This window comes from Onychomys torridus, chromosome 14 (genome assembly GCF_903995425.1).
Source record: "Onychomys torridus chromosome 14, mOncTor1.1, whole genome shotgun sequence".
Taxonomy (NCBI): Eukaryota; Metazoa; Chordata; class Mammalia; order Rodentia; family Cricetidae; genus Onychomys; species Onychomys torridus.
The window spans coordinates 13,305,798-13,311,797 of record NC_050456.1 but is presented as its reverse complement, the minus strand read 5'-3'; positions in this window follow the sequence as shown (position 1 = coordinate 13,311,797).

The following is a 6,000-nucleotide window of genomic DNA, read 5'->3' as shown; positions in this document are numbered from 1 at the left end:
TGGTGGACCACCTGGGGCTAGGGAAGTGCAGGCAGCTGTGGAGCTTTCAGGAATCCTGTTAGGAATTTTGTCAGATGTGTCTGGTTCATGTTGGCTTTTAGCGTGGCCAGGGCCTGCTAGTTTCAAAGGTTCACCCTGAGGCTGGTATGTTTGGAGAAGTTTGCAGTCTTCAGTTTCTTGGGAATTTGATGGGACAAATATAAACTAGAAATAGAAGGTAAAATTAAGGAACTTAGTGGAAAACTTTTTTTTGTTGTTGTTTTTTTTGGTTTGGTTTGTTTGTTTGTTTTCCAAAGCAAGTGTTCTTTTGTCCTGAATTGAAAAACATCTATTAGTAACTTCCAGATCTGGGAAAAAAAGAGTGCCAGTTCTCTGCTAGTATCTAGTGTTACCATAATTCAGGAGGAGTTGTTTGTGACTCATCCTTTGGAGGAGACATTAGGGCTGCCTCTAGGAGCTGACAGTTTTGTATATCATGGGAAGCTTTCTTTAATTAAACATTTTAAATGTCATCATTAGCAGAACTCTTAGGAGTCTGAGGGCCAATATTTAATTTATTAAGTATACTTGATTTTAAACAAACTTTGTTTTTAGTGATTTGCTTCAGGGTTAACTTTGAGAACATACACAGAAAGCTAATTAAAGCTTGTCCTGAAAATTAATTACATTTTATTTACCATGATTAGCCCACAGAGTGATTGGAACCTTATTTTTTCATTATTATACTAATATTTTCATCTTTTTATTTTGCACCATTACAGAATACCACAGTTTCTTGTATGACTCAGTTTACCCAAATAGCTAAAGCTTAATCAATTCAGCAAAGACAAAGAGGCTATACATGTATCTTTTAGTCAGTTATTGTTATCTGAGTAGATGTTAAGATTGATAAACTTTATTTATCAAATATATTTTATTTATTAAACATATGTAGTATTTTTATGTAAAATTTCTAGGACAAAAATCATCATATAAAAATCTATCCTGATTCAAAATTGATCCAAGATACCTTGGAGACCTGTTGTTGCCTTCTTAGTCTATAAGTGAGATAACAAGAGTTGATTTAAAGTTACATATAAGCATGTAGTAGCAAATTAAGCATTTTAATATTAGTCTTTTTGTTATGTTTTTTTGAAATATTTTTGTATTTTATGTGCATTGGTGTTTTACCTACATGTATGTCTGTGTGAGGGTGCCAGATCCCCTGAAACTGGAGCCATAGACAGTTGTGAGCAGCCACATGGGTGCTGGGAATTGAACTTGGGTCTTCTGGAAGAGCAATGGGTGCTCTTACCCTCTGAGCCATCTCTCCAGACCTTTTATTTTGTTGTTGTTGTTTTAAGTTTTAAACTAACTTTTTTTGCTTTTAATTTTTGAGCCTCCCTACCCCCACAATGGTACTACAGATCCTGAGAGAAAGAAATTTACATTTTGGCAAGAGTTTTGAATATTCATGACCTTGACTAGGGGAACATTTTTTAATAAACAAGAACCAAGGAAGAGGGAAGAAGTCAAAGAGCTAGACATCTGTGATTACATTTAGCTATCTTAATTTTATATGAATACTTTTTGATTAAAATATTTAAAAAACATGAGACATAACAGCAATAAATAAATTCACCATTTGCTGTAAAAATTTTTTCTTATAGTATTAGATGATATCTGGAGCCTTTAGCCAGGAAATACAGCAGCTTTCCCATTGTTGCATATTTGAGCCCCATCTTTATTTTTAGTTTTTAGCCTTTATTCTCTAGTTTATCCAGAAAATGTTGAGGCCTCATTCAAATAGGACCTAATCACATACAACCAGCTGGGAGGAGTAGCTGAATGATTAGGTGAAGGTCCAGTGACCTTGCTTAGCTCCTCTTTTGAAGGAATATTTACTTTTAAGAAGTCCAACTCTGATAATTTTAAGCAGGAATACCTCCAGTTATTACTGAGAGATTTTAGACAGAGAGTTTATTTTATAACCAGTTTGTGTCTGTAGATGTGGGCAGACAACTTGAAAAGCTTAATACGGATATATATCTATATATAAAGTCATTAAGTTGCAGAATAATTTAAGTATCTTTAACCTAGAGGCCCTTAAGCAGAAAAGTGTATACAGCAGATATCTAGAGGAACTCAGAAAATGTTGGCATCAGATTGTTTTTGTTTTCTTTACAAATTTTTAACCATATTTAACCAGCTTATAAATATTAAGGTACATAAAGTTTATATTTTAGCAGTTTTACAGAACATAGTGCCCCTTTTTTTTTCTTGTCCAAGAATCAGAAGGCCTTTTGACCTTGAACAAAGTTTTGGGAGAAATTTTTTGAATGAAAATGCTTGGGTCAGGAGAAGGGGACCATTTTCCAACTCCAGAGGCAACTGTTTTTGTTTTTGTTTTTTTTTTAAAGGGTTTCTCTGTAGCTTTGGAGGCTGTCCTGGAACTTGCTTTGTAGACCAGGCTGGCCTCGAACTCACAGAGATCCACCTGCCTCTGCTTCCCTAGTGCTGGGATTACAGTCATGCGCCACTACCGCCCAGCTCAGAGGCAACTTTTTAATAGCAATATTATCCACACCCAAAAGACACCTGAATTCCTACAAAACTGAATTCAGCGATCAAAGGGAGATACCAGAGCGAGCGGAGTATGAAAGGGCATAGAGATAAGAAATTCTGGGTGCAGCTCAGCTGCAGTAGGGTAGTAAGCTGTAGGGAGCAGAAGAGGGGGGAGCTGGGAGGGTTGCACATTGGGAGTGCCCACATTGCCCCTGCCTAGCAGCTCAGGGAGTGGTGGCAGTCAGAGATAGGAGTTGAGATCCCAGAGATACTGGCAGGTAGAATAAGTAGGAAAAAAAAGTGACATCCTTCAGAAGCAGAATGAGGGAAAAGGATTGCATATAGGAGGTCCCTGATGTACTTGTGGGACTTTAACAGCATGCTTCTGTGAGCTAATGAGAGGGACAGAGACAGAGCAAGCTCCAATGAAGAGTTAGCTTGGAGGTAGCCAAGAGCATCCTGAAAATGTAGCTTGAAGCTCAGGTGAAATTTGGCTGTGATGAGTCTGACTCCCATCTCTGCAACTAAGCTTGAAAGCACAAATTCAGTAGATAACAGAGAACAATGGAAAAAGACAGTACAACAACACTATCAGAGAAGACCAGATGAACTCAGATATGTGGTAGACATTTTCATTTATATACAAAAACCAGAAGAAGAATAGGGCATCATCCACTCTGCCCCAGAGACTGGTTCTATGATTCTGTATGATCTCACCTTTTTCCTCTATAAATGTCTGGACTCTGAAACAGAATAGAACAACTCAATGATGGTCAGAAGCATGTTGGTCTACAAGTCTTACTTTCATTTTGCTTTTAATTTGCAGATTTGGAGCAATTGCAGCCTGGGCTCCCTGGGACATATCAAGTCTACTTTGGATTTGCTCCCTCTGGGGCTATCCCTGATCCCTGAGTCCAGGGTCTCCTAGGAATCTCGCTGGGGCCTCCAAATGCAATGGAGTTAGTTACCCTGGCAAAAGACCATAGACTCAATCAAATTACAATTAAAAGATTTATTGATTAGCTGCTATCAGGATGAATAATCCCTGAGACAAATTTGATATTGCTGACAAGGAGCATGGGGAAGGGTTTTTAAGTGGAAAACCACAAGAAGACCTTCAATATCTGTTCAAGCAAGCAAAAACTGGTTTGATCTGCCAAGTTTAAGTGGTTAAGGTATCTGTATAAGCAAGATACAGAAGCCAAAAAGGCAATTAGTCATATCATGACAACTAGATGATCATGGTTGTACATTTCTGGGTGGGGGTCACTAAGTCAGGGTTACTGAGAACTTATCTTCCAGGTGCTGGAGTCAGAGACAAACAGCTAATGGGTACCAAGCTGGATGTCTAGCACAAAATGGAGTTTCATTAAGCATCACATAGACAGGAGGAGTCAACAATACACCCTTATGAAATTCACAACACTTCTTGCTCTTCATAGCTGTCCTGGATGAATCTTGGCCTAGTCCTTCTGCCTTCAAGAGGACCCCAACCTCCATCCTGTATCTGAAAGGACTTCCAGGAAAATTTTATTTACCAATTATTTACAAATTTAAAGACAAATGAATTAGATACAAAGTAGTCTAATGTTTATCCTTTGTAAGTATATTAAAAATGAGTTTTTTAAAAAGTGCTTTTGATATATAGTACCTTGTATGTGGAAGTATGAATGTATTCCATGCTTTCTCTTCTGGGTACATGGTAAGTCTCATGAAGTCAGAAACCATGTTTTTTTTGTGTTTTTTTTTGTTTGTTTGTTTGTTACTATATTTCTAGCCCAAGTTCAGAGTCTGCCATGTAATGGCTTCATGTATTATACTGAATTGTATCCATGTTGAAGCCTCAATCCACCATGTGTCTGAGGGCACTAAAGCAGCTAACTGAGGCTAAAGTGGGACCAGAGTGTGGGTACTTCACCTAATAGAGCCAGTGTCCCTACTAGAAGAGGGAGAAATATATCAAAATTGAGGTAAAGCCATGTGAGGCTATGACTGCCACTTGTAAATCAGGCAGAAAGGCCTCACCAGAAACCAGGCCTGATGGCACCCTGATTTTCAATATCCAGTCTCCAAAATGGAGAGAAGATTTTTGTGGCTTAAGCTACTTGGTCTCTGATATTTTCCAATGCCGACCTTAGTAGACTAATACACTACTCAAAAACACTTTGGAATTAAGGAAAGTATGATAAAGACAGATAGGGATCCAGCTTGAGTAAACTGCTGCAGATACCTGTTTGCACCTCTAGTTCCTATGGGACAAAATACAGATGAAGACTCCCTTTTGTGTTGATTAATGTCAAATGTCAATTTGGAGGAATAGAATCAACTGAGAGGAGTCTGTGGGCATGCCTGTGAGGGATTACACTGATTAGGTTAATTGAGGTTGGAAGACCTTCCCACAATGAGTGGCACCATTCCCTGGATGGGCTGCTGGACTGTGCCAACAGGAGAAAGTCATCTGAGCAGAAATATTCATTTTTCTATGGTTCCTGACCCTGGAAGTAATGTGACAAGCTCTTTCAAACTCCTGTAGTCAGGATTTTCCCACATGATAGAACTTTTTTATCCTCAAAGTTTGAGCCAAAATAAACCCTTTAACCTTGAAAACAACCTTAAGTTTTAATCTTAGGTTGGTATTTTATCATAGCAACAAGAAAAGTCATAAGACACTTACTCTGGGTTCTAGACAGGTCTAAATATGGGTGTATAGGGAGTACATATTCAAACTGCAAAGCTATTCCAGTCTTAGTTGCTCTTGCTTAAGGAACTATCCCCCCCATCCTGTCACCAAAACGCTTATTCAACGGCTTCTTTTTTTGTGAGTCCATGATGGTTAGCTACTGCTGGACTGTGAGGTCTGGAAACATCACTTCTTATTTTTACTGCAGAAATCCGTTTTAGTTGCTAAAAGAAAAATAATTTAGACAATAACAAAAAAGATATAGTTTTCTTTTTCTTTGACTCCTGTTTCTTTCTAAAACATTTAAATTCATACACAGAAAAATATCAAGGTATATGATCATTTTATGTATCTATATTTAATCATCTTATGCTAAAATGTTAGGGATCGTTGAGGTTTTCTGTGGTAAATTTGATCCAGAGCAAGAGGCAGTCCGGGCTATTTTCTGTATGACACCTATGTCCCCCATCTGCTTCTGAGTGCTTGTACAGAACCAGAAGGAAGATTGAAAACATTGTCAACAGCAGCACAGAGCTATTGACGGACTTTTTCACTGGCAAGTTTCGGTAATGCTGGGTGATTAAGTGCCAGGGAGCTGCATGTAAGTACTGTGCTGTAGTACATATTGCTTACAGTTAACAGTGTCATAACATGGTGATGGTCTCTGTACAGGCACAAGAAGTGGGAAAACTGTTCATGCTCCAAAGCATGGTCACAAGCGCTAAGGAAATCAGGCAGCGATTGTGCTGTCTGCTTCTAACGTAAGGAAACAAACA